We start from the raw sequence: 20,497 nt of genomic DNA on the forward strand, positions 1-20,497 counted from the left end.
GGATGATAATTCTAATTCATCTCCAATACTGTTAGGGAGACCATTTTTGAAAACTACTAGAACAAAAATTGATGTTTTCACTGGCACATTGACTATGGAATTTGATGGTGATGTTATTAAATTTAGTATTTATGATGCCATGAAATATCCTGGTGAATCTCATTCAGTTTTTGTTATAGATGTAATTGATTCTTTGGCGCAACAAAATTTTGAATTTAATAATGACGATGCGTTGAAGGTTGCTATTTCTACTGGTCTCTGTCAGGAAAATTTGCAAAAAATAAAAGGAAAGTTTGTTTTTCCTTTTGAATTGCAGGAAGTTATTTTTGAATTGAATTCTCTTTGTCCAGAATTTTCCAATGTGTCTTACTTGGAATTACCTTTGTCTCATTCACAGCTTTTGCCATCTATTGTGCAAGCCCCGAAGGTGGAATTAAAGCAGTTACCAGATAATTTAAAGGATGCATTCTTGGGAGATGGAGATACACTCCCAGTAATAATTTCCAGTAAATTGACTGCTTTAGAGGAAGAAAAACTAATTCAAGTGTTGAAGGACCACAAGGAGGCAATAGGATGGACAGTGGCTGACATAAAAGGATTAAGTCCAGCCACTTGCATGCATCGCATCTTGTTAGAAGATGGTGCTAAGCCTTTGAGAGAGGCACAAAGGAGATTGAACCCACCAATGATGGAGATAGTGAAGAAAGAAGTTTTAAAACTTCTTGACACAGGTATAATCTATCCCATTTCGGATAGTAAGTGGGTAAGTCCTGTTCAAATAGTTCCTAAAAAGACAGGAATTACTGTTATTGAAAATCCTAAAGGTGAGTTAGTGCCCACTCGAGTTCAAAATAGGTAGAGAGTTTGTACCGATTTTAGAAAATTAAATGCATTAACTCGTAAAGATCATTTTCCATTGCCTTTTATTGATCAGATGTTGGAAAGGTTGGCAGGAAAATCTCATTATTGCTGTCTTGATGGTTTTTCAGGTTTTCTACAAATTCCAGTAGCGCCTGAAGATCAAGAGAAAACCACATTTACTTGCTCTTTTGGTACATTTGCCTATAGACGAATGCCTTTTGGTCTTTGTAATGCGCCTGCTACATTTCAAAGGTGTATGGTTAGTATATTTTCTGATTATGTGGAGAATATCATAGAAGTGTTTATGGATGATTTTACTGTCTATGGTAATTTTTTTGATGAATGTTTAACTAACCTCACAAAAATTCTTAAAAGGTGCATTGAGACTAATCTTGTCTTAAATTATGAGAAATGTCATTTTATGGTAGACCAAGGCATAATTTTAGGCCATGTGGTATCTGTGATGTGTGCACGGATCTTAGCCCACGTAATGACCAAGTCCGAGTTCGGGTCTAGTCACACGTGCACGAGCCAAGCTCTTCAAAGAATCACTCCAAGCCCTTGTTAGAGTTGTCCAAGACCAGCATGGAGTCCACAAAGATATTGGGGGCTTGGAGAGAGACAATCGAGTCATTTATACCATGATCCAAGCCCACGAAGAGTCAAGCGGGCCACCAAGAGAATAAGGCCTTAGGGCCCCATCAATTAGTTAGCAATTAGTTAATGATTAAGTAAAAGCATGGGCCGGCCCATCTTGTTCCAAGAGCATGGGCCGACTTCTTTCCTTTTCCTAACCTTTAGGGTTTTAGTTACTTTAGCCTATAAATAGGCTTGCTTTGTAAGGTTTAAGGGGACAAGTTTTATGAATAAAATTCTTAGTACTTTCGTTTTCTTTCTAGAGAATTCGAGCCTTTAACTTGCTTTGGCAAGGGTTATTGAGCAATCTTGCGTCCTGTCCTTGATTGTTCATCCGACCTATTCCCCTGGAGTATTCACCTTCATCGGAGTGTCGTCTACCACCTAAGTCAAATTGTGTCGTTCGTTTGACTCTAGGTTCCGCAAACCAAGCGTTGGACAACCTCGCTAGATCCTTGGGCAAACGTGCTACGTGTCTCGAACGTGTTGATCGAGGAACGTATCAGTTGGCTTCAGAGCTTTGGTGGAGGTATCTTCCGTTATATCCATAGCTTTGACTTAGTTTTGTTGATTTCCGCTACCTTGTTTTACCAAAAAAAAAAAAAAGTCACTATTCACAGTTACTGTTCACCGACACTGTTCACACGTACTGTTCACCGACACTGTTCATCCGACACTGTTCGTCGTTACTGTTCATCCGAACACAAAATCTGTTGGTGTGTTATCTCCTTTGTGTTGTGTCTAGTTTGTTGATAATTTTTGTCCACAACTTATTCTTGCGTTGGAGTCGTTGGTTGTTGTGTCACCAATTCTATCCGTTGTGTGTCACGTCGTTGCTTGAAAATCTGTCCAAACTTGGTTGTGTCTTGCATCTTCAATTCTGCCATGCATGTTTCTTTGTTGTGTCAAATCTGCCCGGAATTTTGTTGGTCTTCGTGAGTCCAATTTCTATCTATTCATCCGTAGTTGTTGTGAACAATCTGTCCGCAAGTTGTTTCGTGGTATTGAGTCGTTTGTTGCATCGAAATTTCTGGTCGTTGGTGTTCCAACATTGCTACCAAATTCTGTCCAAGTCGTTAGTCATAGCCGAAGGCAACAAGAAAACAAGAGGGCGATGGCTAGGGTTTCCTTGTGGCGGCTAGGGTTCCCTTTGTGTGGCTAGGATTTCATTTGTGTGGCTAGGTTTTCCTTGTGGCGGCTAGGGTTCCCTTTGTGCGGCTAGGGTTTCGTTTGCGCTACGGTTTCATTTGCGCTAGGGTTTCTTTGTTTTCACTTGGACACTCTCCTATATTTTGGAGTACTCTCCTACATTCTCTCCTACATTTTAGGAACACTCTCCTATATTCTCTCCTACGTTTTAGGAACACTCTCCTAAATTCTCTCCTACATTTTTGGAACACTTTCCTACATTCTCTCCTATGTTTTAGGAACACTCTCCTATATTTTAGGAACACTCTTTTACATTCACTCCTACATTTTAGGAACACTCTCCTACATTCTCTCATCCATTTTAGGAAACTTTTCTATATTCTCTCATCCATTTTAGGAAACTCTCCTATAATCTCTCATCCATTCTGTTCACCGACACTGTTCATCCGACACTGTTCGTCGTTACTGTTCATCCGAACACAAAATCTGTTGGTGTGTTATCTCCTTTGTGTTGTGTCTAGTTTGTTGATAATTTTTGTCCACAACTTGTTCTTGCGTTGGAGTCGTTGGTTGTTGTGTCACCAATTCTATCCGTTGTGTGTCACGTCGTTGCTTGAAAATCTGTCCAAACTTGGTTGTGTCTTGCATCTTCAATTCTACCATGCATGTTTCTTTGTTGTGTCAAATCTGCCCGGAATTTTGTTGGTCTTCGTGAGTCCAATTTCTATCTATTCATCCGTAGTTGTTGTGAACAATCTGTCCGCAAGTTGTTTCGTGGTATTGAGTCGTTTGTTGCATCGAAATTTCTGGTCGTTGGTGTTCCAACATTGCTACCAAATTCTGTCCAAGTCGTTAGTCATAGCCGAAGGCAACAAGAAAACAAGAGGGCGATGACTAGGGTTTCCTTGTGGCGGCTAGGGTTCCCTCTGTGTGGCTAGGATTTCATTTGTGTGGCTAGGTTTTCCTTGTGGCGGCTAGGGTTCCCTTTGTGCGGCTAGGAATTCATTTGTGCGGCTAGGGTTTCGTTTGCGCTAGGGTTTCATTTGCGTTAGGGTTTCTTTGTTTTCACTTGGACACTCTCCTATATTTTGGAGTACTCTCCTACATTCTCTCCTACATTTTAGGAACACTCTCCTATATTCTCTCCTACATTTTAGGAACACTCTCCTACATTCTCTCCTACATTTTTGGAACACTTTCCTACATTCTCTCCTATGTTTTAGGAACACTCTCCTATATTTTAGGAACACTCTTTTACATTCACTCCTACATTTTAGGAACACTCTCCTACATTCTCTCATCCATTTTAGGAAACTTTTCTATATTCTCTCATCCATTTTAGGAAACTCTCCTATAATCTCTCATCCATTTTAGGAAACTTTCCTATATTCTCTCATCCATTCTAGGAAACTTTCCTATATTCTCTCGGCCATTTTAGGAAACTCTCCTATATTCTCTCATCCACTTTAGAAAACTACTCCTACACTTTAGAACGCTAGGGTTTCCTTTTTTTTGTGACACACATACCATTGCTGACCACCACCCACATCTCTTCCAAATTCATCCATTTCACCTCATTTTGCACCCACATCTGTGTCTTATCTTCTTGGTTACTCTTGTGGAAAAAGCTGGTGACAGTTATTGGACTTGAGCGGCATTTCTCAACTACCTAACCCAACAGGTAAAGATATTTGGTAAGTTCATTGGAGTGACATCTATATACACGAGTGCGAGTGGATACACGTAAGGGAGCGTGAAAGGCAATATCTTCGGTTTCGTTGCTAACTTTTTGCAGGTTCCCTCATACATTCATGGCGAGTACAAGACGCATAAAAGTTAGCTCACAACATTGTCTTCTTGATCCTAAGGGAGTCAAAGAAGTGGCATTATGTGGTGTAGATGAGCAATTGGACATCGTCAAATCTCAGTTGCTTGGTTGGTTTTATACCCGTTGCGGTGTCAAAGATAAAATTTGTAGCTTGGCCATTGATGGGAGTTGTGAAGTCAACCTTGCAAGTGCTATCATGGTTGAGAAATTAAATCTTCCAACCATTGATCATCTTCAACCGTACAAGTTGGCGAGCACTCATGGTGAAGTTTGGGTTACTAAGCACACACTTGTACCTATTCAAATCGGCAAATATGTGGATGAGGTGTTGTGTGATGTAGTCCCAATTCAAGTGACACATGTGTTATTGGGCAAAGCATGGATGTCAAGGCGAGAAGTTAAATATGATGGACATACTAATAAGTATTCCTTCTTATTTAATGGTCGTCGTTTTGGACTAGTATCGCTTACTTATGACCAGCTTTGTATTGATCTAGCACGCATGAAAAGTGAGCTTGAGCGTTATAGGATGGAGAAAAATCGAGATGAGGGATTTGAGCCTGAAGAGGTAAAATCCGAGAGAGTTGAAAGCAATGAGATCAAAGGGGCAGCTGTTGAACTAGAAAAATAGATGGACAAATCGGATGAGATGGGTGATAAAAAGGAAGAGCAGAGAGAAAGAGGGCTGATTTTGAGCAAGAATGTGAGGGCCTATTATTTTCCTAACGAACTTACCTTTGCTTTGTTTAGTGTTTCTTCTTTTATACAGATCAAGCAAAGGCAAGTTGAGTTGATCTTGGTGTGTTCCAGTCCAAAATCAATTGTAGACTTTGCAAACCTCCATGGAGTTGGTACTCCAAGAGTTAAACCCCGTTGGTATCCATTCATGGAACAATGTCAACTCAAATCAGTCCACACCAAAGGGGAGTTGATTCGAGCTCGTCTTGAAGGGAACACTCCACATTTTGGGGATGGTTGTGTACTAAGGGTTCGTTTAAAGAACAAATACCTTAACGACCATTATGATTTTCGTCTTGTTCTTAGTCCACATGAAGCTCCAACATCACCAAATCCGCCTTGGTGCCTTGCAAGTGTGTCCGAACTGGAGTTCGATTTCATGGAATACACTTCACACCACTTTGAGGATCCTTACCTCATGACCACAAACAATCAAGTTGAGTATACATTGAAGATGGTTTGTGAGATTCAAGGTTCGACAAGGGTTATTTTTCAACTTAGCATGCGGATTTTGCATTGGATGACATCTGTAGCCATCATAACAAGATTGAGTCGAAGGCATGTAACTCGTCTTGTCACCATTCGTGCTTCAATTTGTGGGCAAATTGCTTTCAAGAGGAGGGGAATGATACGGACAATAGGAACCACTGGAGTAAAGCCATGAGTTTTTCTTGGCTGTTGTGAGCATTTTTCAAACTAAACAAGAAACATGTAAGTCAATGTGTGGTGGCGTTCGATTTGAGAATTCATACTACCAACCCTTGTTCGTGTCATTCATTTTCATTCAGATTTGAGGACAAATCCTTCTCAAGTGGAGGGGACTAATGTGTGCACGGATCTTAGCCCACATAATGACCAAGTCCGAGTTCGGGTCTAGTCACACGTGCACGAGCCAAGCTCTTCAAAGAATCACTCCAAGCCCTTGTTAGAGTTGTCCAAGACCAGCATGGAGTCCACAAAGATATTGGGGGCTTGGAGAGAGACAATCGAGTCATTTATACCATGATCCAAGCCCACGAAGAGTCAAGCGGGCCACCAAGAGAATAAGGCCTTAGGGCCCCATCAATTAGTTAGCAATTAGTTAATGATTAAGTAAAAGCATGGGCCGGCCCATCTTGTTCCAAGAGCATGGGCCGACTTCTTTCCTTTTCCTAACCTTTAGGGTTTTAGTTACTTTAGCCTATAAATAGGCTTGCTTTGTAAGGTTTAAGGGGACAAGTTTTATGAATAAAATTCTTAGTACTTTCGTTTTCTTTCTAGAGAATTCGAGCCTTTAACTTGCTTTGGCAAGGGTTATTGAGCAATCTTGCGTCCTGTCCTTGATTGTTCATCCGACCTATTCCCCTGGAGTATTCACCTTCATCGAAGTGTCGTCTACCACCTAAGTCAAATCGTGTCGTCCGTTTGACTCTAGGTTCCGCAAACCAAGCGTTGGACAATCTCGCTAGATCCTTGGGCAAACGTGCTACGTGTCTCGAACGTGTTGATCGAGGAATGTATCAATCTGCTAAAGGAATTGAGGTAGATAAGGCTAAGGTAGAAATGATCAAATGTTTACCTTACCCCGCAAGTGTGCGGGAAGTTCGCTCTTTTCTTGGCCATGCAGGGTTTTATAGGCGTTTCATCAAAGATTTTTCAAAGATATCCCATCCTCTATGCAAATTATTTCAAAAGGATGTGGTATTTCATTTTGATGATAATTGCAAGAGAGCATTTGACACGCTCAAGGGATCATTGACTTCAGCACCAGTGGTTCGACCACCAAACTGGAGTCTTCCTTTCGAGATAATGTGTGATGCCAGCAATTTTGTTGTTGGTGCAGTACTCGGCCAGAAAGAGGGCAGAGCTTCTTATGTCATTTATTATGCCTCGAGGACCCTGGATGGTGCCCAGTGCAATTATTCGATTACGGAAAAGGAGTTTTTAGCTATTATTTTTGCTTTAGAAAAATTCCGTTCTTATTTACTTGGCACTAAAGTCATTATTTATTCTGACCATGCAGCTTTGAAATATTTTCTCAAAAAGAAAGAGGCCAAACCACGACTTATAATGTGGATTCTCCTACTCCAAGAATTTGATCTGGAAATTAAAGACAAAAGGGGTGCTGAAAATATGGTTGCTGATCACCTCAGTCGTTTGATCAATAGTGAAGGACCTGCTCCCTTGAAGGATAATTTTCCAGATGAGCATCTTTTTGTAGTTCAAAAGACAATTCCCTGGTATGCTGATTTAGTGAATTATCTTGTTACTAGAACGCTACCTAATTATTTGTCTAGAGCTCAAAAGGAAAAAATTAAAAGTGATGTTAAATATTATGTGTGGGATGAACCATACTTGTGGAAATATTGTTCTGACCAAATTATTCGCAGGTGTGTGTCTGAAGAAGAGGTTCCATCAATTTTATCTTTTTGTCATTTATATGCGTGTGGTGGACATTTTGGCCCTAAGCGAACTGCAAGAAAGGTTTTAGAGTGTGGTTTATTTTGGCCAACTTTGTTTAGTGATGCATACTTATTTTGTAAATCATGTGCAAATTGTCAAAAGACAGGTAATTTAAGCCATAGAGATCAAATGCCTCTTACTCCTATACTGGTTTGTGAAATTTTTGATATATAGGGTATAGATTTTATGGGTCCATTTCCTTCATCTTTTGGTAATATGTATATATTACTTGCAGTTGATTATGTCTCAAAGTGGATAGAGACTAAGGCAACTAGGACTGACAATGCTAAGGTTGTAGTTGATTTTATTAAATCTCATATTTTTGTCAGGTATGGCACGCCAAGAGCAATTATCAGTGACCGAGGGACACACTTCTGCAATCGAGTAATGGAAGCATTAATGAAGAAATATGGCGTCACTCACCGGGTTTCTACGTCCTATCATCCGCAGACTAGTGGTCAAGCAGAAATCTCCAATAAAGAAATCAAGTCGATACTTGAAAAGACGGTGAATCCCAATAGAAATGATTGGAGTTTGCGCTTAGATGATGCACTTTGGGTTTACCGTAGAGCTTTTAAGACCCCCATAGGTATGTCTCCTTACCGATTAATTTTTGGCAAACCTTGTCATCTACCTGTGGAATTGGAACATAGGGCATATTGGGCAGTTAAAAATTACAATATGCGGATGGATGAAGCTGGAGAACACAGGAAGTTGCAATTGCAAGAGTTGGAGGAAATCCGAAATGATGCATATGAGAGTTCTAGCATTTATAAGGAAAAGACAAAAGCATTTCATGATAAAGTAATTTCAAGAAAAATTTTTTGTATAGGTCAAAAAGTACTTCTTTTTCACTCTAGACTTAAACTTTTTCCTGGTAAATTACGTTCTCGTTGGATTGGACCTTTTATTGTGACTAATGTGTTTCCTCATGGTGCAGTAGAAATTCAAAGTCTTCACACTGACAAGATTTTTAAGGTCAATGGTCATCGTCTCAAACCTTTTTATGAAGGATTTGAAGTTAATAATGTTGAGGAGGTGACCCTTGCAGTGCCTGAATACTCTGATTGAAGCATTATTATGTCTAGCCAAAGACATTAAAGAAAGGCGCTGCGTGGGAGGCAACCCAAGAATTATTATTTTTAGTAGTTTGATTGTGTTTGTTGATTTGTTAAAAGTGATTTACGTGATATAATTTCTTTGTGACAGGTAGGATCAAATTAAGCAGCAGCCGTTGGCCCTCGCCGAGATCAGCAGCGAACCTTCAACCATCAGCAGAATCTCCGAGCAGTCGGTCCTCGTACGGAGCAGAGCCAACAGATGGATCGACGTTTGTCCCGCATAGGTCAGAACCTGGTAGCTTATTTCGAGCACGTTCGTTTCCAACCTCCTTTCCCACCAGAAACTTAGTATTTCTTCAGGGGAGTATTTCTTTCTTTCTACACTTTATTTTTATTTTTTCCTTGAGGACACGGCAATGTTTAGGTGTGGGGGGGAGATCATGTTGGTTTTTAATTTCTAGTTTGGTTTTTTAAAAACAAAAAAAAATGAAAAAGAGAAAAAATTTTAAGTATTTTTGGTCAGTTTTTGAGTTAATTCGTCTAGTTTCTGATTTTTCAAGACTTTTTGAGATTCGTATTGATTCAGTCAAGATGCAAGTGTGAATGGTATTCTATTGCTAGTGCAAGTAATGTGTTTTCTTGACTATTGATTCAAATGAAGGGTGTTTAAAAATTTGACATATTTTCACTTTTTTTTTGTGAGCTTTTGGCCTAATGAGCATTACATTTATAATGGCTCTATTTGCTTTGAATGAGTGATATCACACATGGTTTGATATTCTAGAACTTGCTTTGTTATACATGTTGAGACCATACTTGAATTTGATGCAATAAAATGACAAGGGCAATTAGGTTTAGCCCTTTTGACTTTCTAAATGCCTTCCCTGATTATGTTTACCCATAGTCAACCATGTTTGAGCCTCAATCTTTCTCTTTGTTTAATAGTCATAATTGTTACCGTAAACCTTTCGTTTGAACCTTCTCATTTGAACCTTGTGTTAAAGGAATACATTAATATTCTTGCATGAAATTTCAAGTGTGTTCCTAAAGTACGTTTATGGTTGGCAAGTGTGATAGTTATGTTGTGTATTTAAAAAAAAAAAGAGAGAGAAATGAAAAAAAAATACAAAAAAGAAGAAAAAATATTGAAAAAAAAAGAAAAAAATCGAAAGAAAAAAAAAGTTTCTTGTGATATGCACTTGTGTTGGTTTGTGATAGTTGGTCTAATGCCTAAATTGCGTTTGCACTTGCCAAGTTTAGTGAAGTTATTGGCGCACCTGGAAACCAACTATATATGTGAATGACAAAGGAGTTTGATTTCATGCAGAATATTATTGATGTTTCCTTTGATATATGTACACCTAAAATTTTCCCTTTTATCCAACCCTTAACCCAAGCCCCATTACATCCTTATTAAAAGGTCCTTTGATTTTTGTATCAAGTTCATTAAAGTGGTGGAGATTTGATATATTAGCAAGCATATGGTAAAATCATCCCATATTGTTGATTTGAGTGATATGAACATCCTTTTCATATTTTGAGTGGTTGAGTGTATACACTGCTATTCATGTGAGCTTTGTCAAGTTTTTAACATCCTAATTTTGGTGAAATTGTTGAGAAGATGTGACACTTGTGCAAGTTTATGGAGCTATTCAAGTATTTGTGATCTTGACTGTGATTTTTGGGTAGTGAATACTTGAGGGCAAGCATTGTCTTGGTGTGGGGGAATTTGTTAATGCGCAAATTAGGCAGTTTATTTGTTAATATTTTTTCCTTTATTTTGACCAAATGTTGTGATAATTTGCTAGATTCTACTTATATTTGAATTTTCGTGTGATTTCTAGGAACTTCAAGTCAATTGAGGCAGAAAAGGAGAAATTGAAGCCTAATTGAGGAAATTTCATTAAGAAAATCTTGATACAAGTTTCTTAGTTGATACTTGAAAACCGCTACATCAGGGATGATGGGGTGTAGAAATCATCCAGGAGTATTCATCTACAATGCCCTGTTTGGTTGATGATTGTTACTGCATGAAGTTAGTAAGCGTTTTGGACTTTTGCTTTTGGTCAGTTTACGGCAAAGAACAGTACAACTGATGCAGCAGGAAGTCCGCATCCCATTGAGCTTCAATTGCACACGAGGCCCATTTTTGGAACAAAAAGAAAGAAACGCTAAAGAAGCCCAGGGAAGGCTAGGTCAAACAAGACCTCTAGTTCAACTGAAGAGGAAAAGAAAAAGAAAAAAAAGGGAGACTCTGAAAATCAACGGAGGCCATTCTGTTCCGTCCCCTTTTTCCTTCCTTTTCCCAATTTATTTTCCTTTTTCAATTAAGAACTCGAGTAGTACTTTTGGCTACAATTCAACTATGAGGAGTGGCTAATTTCTTCATCTAGTCAGAGGTTAAATCGAAACTTTGGTTCGACAAAACTGTGAGATTGAATTGATTTGCCTACGTTCTTTAATTTGCAAGTATTTTTATATTTTCCTGTTCACTTATGCATATGATTATTTCTTGCAATTAAATACTTGATCACTGTTTAATTGTGTGAATAATTAACAGCCATCTAAGAGTGCTTAATCCGTAATTGTTGGGTAATTTTAGTGCATGTGGCAAGTGACATGATTCAATTGTAGTAGAAACTTTTGAGTTGTTGTTGCGGAAATATATGATATAGCCTAAATAAATCGAGCGTGTGTGTTTGTTGGTTATAATTGGTGGCCAGTCTAATGATTAATGCTGTCAATAGGTTAAATCCTAAGAGCGTGTTTAGGACTGCTAAATTGGCTAGGGCAATAACTACAGAGCTTGTTGTGGTTATCGAATCAGGAAGGTCAAGCAGGTTGTCAGAGCTTGTTGACAACCATAACCAGTTTATTTGTAAATGAAAGATTTTATCTCTGCATCTGTGATCAGTGATTTGAACCATTAGTGGAGATTATACCTTTGACTAGAGATTTTCTTTCCGTTAATTTACTTTATATTTATTGTTATTTATTTTTTCTGCGATTGTCTTATTTTTTATTTGAGCAATTAAATTAGACAGTTCCATATCAATCTCCCCATTTTTATTTAATGTTACCTTCATTCAAAACAAATTCCCAAATCCCTGTGGATTCGACCCTGCTCACTGCTATATTCGAATTGTATCTTTCACGTAATTAAGATACTTTGGTATATCGGATCAAGCAAACTCTGGCACCAGGGTGAAACTAGTAACCCATTGCACAGCCTAAGTCCCTGCTCCAGTACCATAGTGGATTTAATTCGTGACTTAAGAGTAGGAATTTTATTTTTGCTGGTTTGACACCCACCAGACTGACCCAAACGAGAAATTTAAAATGGGATTGACTCGAACCAGAAATTTAAACGGGACTGACCCGAACAAGAAATTTAAAACGGGACTGACCCGAAACTGGAAATTTAAAATTCCGGACAGACCTGAAACAGGAAATTTAAAACCGGAACTGACCCGAAACAGGAAATTTTAAAATCGGGACTGACCCGAGATAGGAAATTTAAAATCGGGATTGACCTGAGATAGGAAATTTAAAATCGGGACTCACCCGAGACAGGAAATCTAAAATCGGGACTGACCCGAGACAGAAAATTTTAAATCGGGACTGATTCGATACATGATATTTAAAATCGGGACTGACCCGAATAGGAAATTTAAAATCGGGACTGAACCGAAAAGGATATTTAAAATCGGTATTGACCTGAGACAGGAAATTTAAAATCGGGACTGACCCGAGATAGGAAATTTAAAATCGGGACTGACCCGAGATAGGAAATTTAAAATCGGGACTGTCTCGAATAGAAAATTTAAAATCGGGACTGACTCGAAACAGAAAATTTAAAATCGGGACTGACCCGAACAAGAAATCTAAAATCGGGAATGATCCGAACAGAAAAATTAGAATCGGGACTGACCCATGTTTAGTGGCAATAAAGATGAGAATGCTCACTAGTGGGACTGACCCACGGCCAGTGGCAGTGCAAGTGAATTGCTTTGACAATAGGTCAGTGGGATTAAACCCGAGCCTGCCGTGATAAAACTTGATTTGATTTTTGATTTTTGATTTTTTTTAATTTTTTTTTGAATTTTTGAATTTTTTGAATTTTTTTGACTTTTTTTGACTTTTTGAATTTTTTTATTTGATTTTTTTTTTGACTTTTTGATTTTGAGAAACTTTTCAAAAATAATTTGCCCCAATATGATGAATTGGTCAGTGGAACCTGCCATGAAAATTAATCAGTGGGATTAAACCCGAGCCTGCCATGATAATCGGTCAATGGGATAACACTCGAACCTGTCTTGATTGCACAAAATTCAAGCCCAACGGGATGTTGGCGGCATAAAATCCAGGCCCAACGTGATCTTTGTGATGTTTGCGGCATAAAATCCAGGCCCAACGTGATCTTTGTGATGTTGGCGACACGAAATCCAGGCCCAACGTGATGTTGGCGGCGCAAAATCTAGGCCCAACGTGATGTTTGTGATGTTGGTGGTACAAAATCCAAGTCCAACGTGATGTTGGCTGCACAAAGTCCAGGCCCAACGTGATCTTTGTGATGTTGGCGGCATAAAATCCAAACCCAACGTAACCTTTGTGATGTTGGCGATACGAAATCCAGGCCCAACATGATGTTGGCGGCGCAAAATCTAGGCCCAATGTGATGTTTGTGATGTTGGTGGCACAAAATCCAACTCCAACGTGATGTTGGCGGCACAGAGTCCAAGCCCAACGTGATGTTGGCGGCACAAAATCCAGGCCCAACGTGATCTGTGTGAATGGTCAGTGGGACAAGACTCATTCCCCAGTGTGGGCCCTTCTTCTTTCTTCTTCCTTTTCTTTTCCGGCATCGGCCTTCCACCTTAATTGATGTTTCTCCATCGTTTTGAGCCATGAATACCTGCACAGGGGGTTTACCAAAGTACAACATGCACTTAAATTGATGCACTTACTACTCATGAAAGGAGCAGCGTGATTGATTCGAAAGTATATCATTTGACTCTTGGACGAAATTCCCAGGTGTATTAAAATTTTTGCCCCAGTGTGGGCTTATTTTGGAAAATCTCACAATAAAAATTTGCCCCAATGTGGGCCCATTTTGCTAAATCTCTCAAATGAAAATTTGCCCCAGTGGGGGCCCATTTAATTGCAAAGGATGACTCTCCATTTATTTAAACAAAGTACGAAACTATGTTTTCTAACAGAAAATTTCATGATGAATCTCTCGAAATAATACCAAATTACAGAAGATTTCTTCCTCATCTTAGCATCGATGTTTAGAGTAATGGGTTACCACTTCTTGTTAGCTCGTCTTTCACGACCAATCAAGTGATCTTATTTCTGATTTTGAGGTGGCTAAGGAAAATGAGAAGTCAAGATTTGTCTTGTTCTTGTATCTAAAATTGTATGTAATCCATTCAATATCACATCTTAGTGAAAGCAAAGAGTTTGTCATCCTTATTTCTTAAGAAAACTTAGTCAACATATAAGCTTTATAAACTTCTAACACATGGGTAGAAACGATAGCTAAACATGTGAAAACTGGTGATACCCTTATGATCACAAATGATTGATAGATTTATTATGAGCATAAACCTCACTTTTGGTTATCATGAAGGATAAGTCAGCGATGGACTTTATGAACTTGAAATGTGGCTTGAAAACGATAGTTAAAGAATAAAACTTTCAAGGACATTGCACCGAAGATCGCATTTTTTCCAAAATTGCCCCTATTTGAACTCAAAGATCTTAGATTTGGTGACTTTCATCATCACTTAACGGGGACTTCACCATCAAATCTTTTCCATTTCCTTTGCATTTATTTTTGCTTTTTCCTTTTCTTTTAAAAGGTGCCCTGGCGGATTTTCAGATGATGAATACTGTCAACTTCACAGCTAATCAATTCAGAAATACATCTAAACAATTTTCTGGCATTAGTATATGTGCATCACTTGCCAAATAGAAAATTTCTTGACAGAGACATTGCAAAGAACAGAAGTCAGGACTTTCGACTTTTGTAATGGGGTCAGGTGGGGTGCTTAGAAAAGTTAAAACTTGAAAGCAGATTTTTGAAAGTGGTTTAAATAATTTGAGATCGCATTATTGTATCAACCCTCCTTTTGGGGTTAAATCAAAACTTGCCCCAGTTTATTCTTAATTGAGGTTCTTTTCCTTTCTATTTCTTCTCTTTTTGATTGATTTTTCCTTCGGCCTTTTGCCATTCCTTTGAAATTTTTAAAATTTACCCCAGTTTATTTCTGAACTGAGGTTCTCTTTTCTCCTTTTTTTTTTTTACTTTTGTTGTTTTAGCACTTTTCACCTCTTGGGACTTTTCTTTCCTTTTCAACTCAAACTTGCCCCAGTGTGGGGTTTGCGATCCTCAAGGGTTGCTAAACGAAATAGCTTATTTTGAAAGTTCAAAAGGGATAACTAGGGATAGAATGTTTGACTGAAAAAGAAGAGGGCCTGACTTTTCATTCCGTTCCTTACATTAGTTCTGAAAGGAAACTTTCATTAATGCGAAATTTCTTGCATGTACCTGAATTAATTAACTGAGGATGACTCCCGTTCATCCATATCTGTAAAGCATAGGTGATTTGCCGGACACTCTTCTGTCTTTTCCCTTTCTCTCTTTTCTTCTTTTTTTCAAAATTGAACCCCAGGTGGAATCAAATTTCTCCAATTTGTGATTCCCTTTTTCCTTTAATTTTATCATTTTTACTTTTTCTCCTTTTGGAAAATTCTCCAATCTCCTTCCCCAATGTGGGGTGCGATCGTAAGTACTTTTAAAAAAAATCACCCATTTTAGCTCAAATGAGGATGCAAGGGATAAATAGTGTTTAAGTTGTAGAAACGATGGCCAAAATATCATTCTTACACCTCATGACAACCAAAGTAACGAAATGGTCATTGAAAATCCACTCCCTTTTTGATATCTAAGAATTTTCTAATGTAGGGTAGTGATCATTAAGGCTCTTATTTGAAACGAAATTATTCTTTCAAAGGCTAAAAATGGGAGAGCAAATGATAAAATCTGTATAAGTAGAGAAACGAACGCTTGAAGTATCATTCCAAATTTTCAAAACAAACAAGAATAATGCACATTTTTTGCTTTCACTTAGATGTGAATTGAATATAATTAGACACAGTGGACATTTTACAAGCAAAGATTGCCCCAATTTGCAAAATATCAATCAATGTGACTGATTTTATTTTGGGGTTAAGTGAAGGAGAAAAGGTATCTCATTGGGCCTTTTGATTGACCTCTTTTAATTTTGAACACTCTTATTGTACAGCTCGGATCACCAATCTAGTGTGCGTAAAGATTTTAGAAAGCATACACTTGTGAATTTTCAGGCTAAAGGTTGAAAAAAATTTCAATTTGGTCTTATTTCTTAAAATTCATCATGAAATCTCCAATGAGCAAAAATAAGGAATGAAATGTACATGAATATACACAAAGCAATAATTGTCCAAAAACTTTATTACTGCAAAAGTTTAAAACAAAATTTCTCATTCAATTATAATACAAATGAGAAGAGAAAAACTTCTAAAGAGCTCCACATATACACTTTTTGTCTCATTTCTTTTGGAACAAAAATGTATTAACAAGTCAAATATACAGAATTTTTCTTTGGAAAACAATTATGAAATCTCTTAGAAGCTTTAGTCTAATGTTTCCAGATAGATCCTTCATGTTTTCATTGTAAGGCCTGCCTAAGAATCAAGTAATACTTGTAATTTTCCAAATTTTATCAGACATAGAAAAATATTTTCACCTTATTAAAGCATTTTTATGAATGCAGGGAAGGGGGAAACAAAAGAAAAAATACCCTGAGTTGGTAAGTAAGACTATAAAATCGGTATGCATGTCCTATGGGAGAACCTTTTTATGCCAATGGTAGGCCTAGCATGAAAATGCAATCCTCTAGGATAGGCACCATACAATACCTGATTAATCCGATCAACTGATTGAGTGAGAAATGATTTGAAAAAAAATTTGACTAGATTATCTTAAAAAGGGTAAAATGGTCAAATGCATTGAATGAAATTTGATTATTTATTCAAAATTGAACGGATAACCCTAAAAATGAATTAAACTAATCAAATGAATTGAATGAAATCAATTGAGCAAACAGATCGAATGAAATGATGATTTATTCAAAATCGACCGAATTAGCCTAAAAATAGGTAAACTGGTCAAATGGATCGGACGAAATTGATGATTTATTCAAAATCGATAAGATTGCCCTAAGAATGGGTAAACTAATCAAATTAATTGAATGAAATTGGTGATCTATTCAAAATCGACTAGATTGCCCTAAAATGGGTAAACTAGTCAAATAAATTCAAAATGAACAAATTGATAAAATGGATTGGATGAAATTGATGAATAAAATGGTCCAATTGATTGAATGGAATTGACAGCTTATTTAAAAATCAATCTATCCACTGGTAGTTTCAATAATTTATTGCGACACATTAATCTATGAGCCTTCTAAAATCAAATTTTGGCCTCAATTTATTTATCGCCTCAATAGCGAGGAATTATTTGTGAATTTTTTCAAATTAATGTCCTTTACGCAAGGGATTTTTACCAATTAGGTTTAAAATGGTCAAAAAGTGATTATTAGATGCTCATATTCTAATGTGAAAAGATTGCTCGATTATCATGGAAATGATCGAATCCTACCTTACCTTGTGCATTACCCCTTTGGAAGGTACAAGAAATATAAACGTGCAAGTCTCATTGGATTATATATCCGAGACACAAGGCGGTTTATTCCTAACACGGGATTCCCTAAATGGCATTCCCTTCTACGGTTTATGCATGATGTCAAAGCGAGTAAATATGAAATACACAAGTAAAACGTGACCTAAAGGAATCCCTTTTTGTATGTTGGGGTAAGCCTAAAATGAAGTATATTCATGCTGCAAATGTGAAGCATTGAATTTAGACGTGTCACATCAAATAGGGTAGGCTCCTAGAGAGTACCTGTTTCGATGCTCAAAGACTAACACATAATACTCCTATTACGCTGCACTTATTAATTACTATACACAAAATCATGAAGTAGTGATATCCCTCTAAGCAATCATCATACTGTACACCAACAACATCCACAAGTAAGGTCCTTCCACTTTTTTGTCAAATGACATGCATAGTACTACATCATCCTAGGACTCAAAATTGTTTTATCTGACTGATTTGCGGTCGTTCACTACTTCAGATCCCACAATCTTCCATTCTTCAAACTTGGGTTCACCTTTCTTCTTCTTTTAATAAACCCGATCACCAAAAATTTGTCCACGGCTCCACCACTTCTTGGTTCTCCTTGCTGTGATTTTCCTTCAACAATGCGCACTTCCACAGCTTTTCGCAATGTCACGTTGGAGAGTGTTGGCCAATCTCCTCTTTTTCTCTGTTATTTCTCCCCTCGTAGCTTTTCGCAAACAATTGTGAATTTCAGCAACTGCTCTCGTTTGGTTTGGGAGGGAGTCTAAGTGCGACTCTTCATTTTCAACCTTTCGTTTTGGGTGGGAGGATGCTTACTAAAGGTGCTGACCTTCCGTAAGTTACCGTTACCCCAAATACGTCTATAAATTTTTTTTTTCACTTCTCACTTACTTTTTTTTTCACTTCTCAGTTGTGAATTTCAGCAACTACTCTCGTTTGGTTTGGGAGGGAGTCTAAGTGCGACTCTTCATTTTCAACCTTTCGTTTTGGGCGGGAGGATGCTTACTAAAGGTGCTGAGCTTCCGTAAGTTACCGTTACCCCAAATACGTCTATAAGTTTTTTTTTTTTTTCACTTCTCACTTACTAAAACGACGTCGTTTTGGGGTTGTTGAAAGCCTTTTGACGTGGTTCATTTCTTGCCTTTCGTTTCTGTTTGTGAGATGACCGCTTGGGAATGGTCAATCTGATGACCGTTCCCGCCCCAAATCCATACAGTGATATCTTACAAAATATTAAAGTTCAGGTACATTGCAGGGCAACCACTGGCTCAGTGGCCACCAGGGAGGGGTTTAAGTCCCTCCTTGGACTGTAAACCTCACCTGCAATGGAAAAAAATTTAAGAGTTGTGCTAGAGCACTTTCTTGATTTAGTTGGATCTGTATACTTACTAACCTCCTACCACAGCCTCCTTAGCCTCCCCCTCCCCCTAGATTAGGATAGAGTAGGTTATACAAATGTATTGTTGTTGACAAAAAAAAGGTACATTGCAGGGCCGTAAGCCGGGGTTTGAACCCCACCCGTGAACAAAATTTAAAAGAAATGTTTGAACACTCCTTTAGAGCATCCATAATGATTTACACTCTTTAGAGTGTAATCCACATGTCACGTCAGTATTCTAATTTCTCCTTTTTTATTATATTTTCACTCACAATAGATTACACTCCACAAGGTGTAATAGCATGGGTTCACAATTAAATCAAACATTTATTTTAATAACGCATAACTCATATCCCATAAATAAATAACGTAATATTTTAAAAATAATTTTGTTATTTTAAAAAAAAAGGTATTAACTTTCATTAAATTTTTTACCTTTTGTATTTTTATTTTTTAAAAAATAATATTATTAATTTCTAAGTTTGGACAATATATCTTTTTCTATCTTTCAAAAATAACATATTTTTATTTTTTGAAAAATAATTATGCAATTATTAAACAAATATATGATAATTACGCAATTATTAAACAATTTTTTGTCATTACTATTTGACCCTAACCTACCCATTACACGCATCATTTTGATCAGAATTATGCGTGTAATAGGCATTACACGGCCACAATGGGTGGTCGTGCAATAAACTAGTGTAATGACAGGCATTGCACTCATGATTACATGCCATTGAAGATGCCCTTAGTCTAGTCAGGTTGTTATACCTACTAGCCCTCTTTATATGCAGTCTCTTTAACTTTCCCTTCCAGTAGATTAGGATAGATTAGATTATAAAAATGTCATTGTTACCGTAAAAAAAAAAGTATATTGTAGGGACAGGCAGGACCAGTTATGTAAAATTGAAAAATTTGTAGCTCAAAAGTATTCAGCAGCAAATCCACGTTATCCACTTACACGCGAAGAAAATGCATGAATATTATTTCAATGTAAGGTAAGATTTTAAAGGGAATATTTTGTAATTGTCATCAACAATATTAACATGGAACATTTAAAAGGGAATTAGCACCAAGAAAAGCATATGAATTTACTTTGGAAAAGACTTCGTCCCTCCCTTCACAGTTTGTAAAGTACATTCCTCCCCTAAATAGAGAATTTTTTTTTTAAAAAAGGTCATTTTTTATTTTCAGTGCAACAATTATTTCCAATGAAATTTACACCATAATCAAACTGTTACATGTACTATGTCATAAAGCATCTGAAAGCACGCCATATACTTATTTCTTCTCACTTCGAACTATTGCTGTCCGATTCATTTTTTTACTTAATTACATATTACTCTCTTGTAATTAGGTGTAAGTAACAAATTGTCCCTTGTATTCACCAAACCCACATATTACTACTTGACGATAATGGCCTAATGTATTTGGGTAACCAAAAGACAATTATGCCCTCATTTTTAGAATATTATTGAATGACCATTTTTTAATCTTTTTTCTTGTTGTTTTTTTTAATTATGTTTAAATTTCTTTTTCCTCATTCTCAACTCCTACTATGAAATGCAAATTTTGATAATGATGGCATAAGAATTTGTTACTAAAAAAATTAATTATCGTAAGAAGTAAAAAAGTATATATTTATA

Source organism: Coffea arabica, chromosome 4c (genome assembly GCF_036785885.1).
Source record: "Coffea arabica cultivar ET-39 chromosome 4c, Coffea Arabica ET-39 HiFi, whole genome shotgun sequence".
Taxonomy (NCBI): domain Eukaryota; kingdom Viridiplantae; phylum Streptophyta; class Magnoliopsida; order Gentianales; family Rubiaceae; genus Coffea; species Coffea arabica.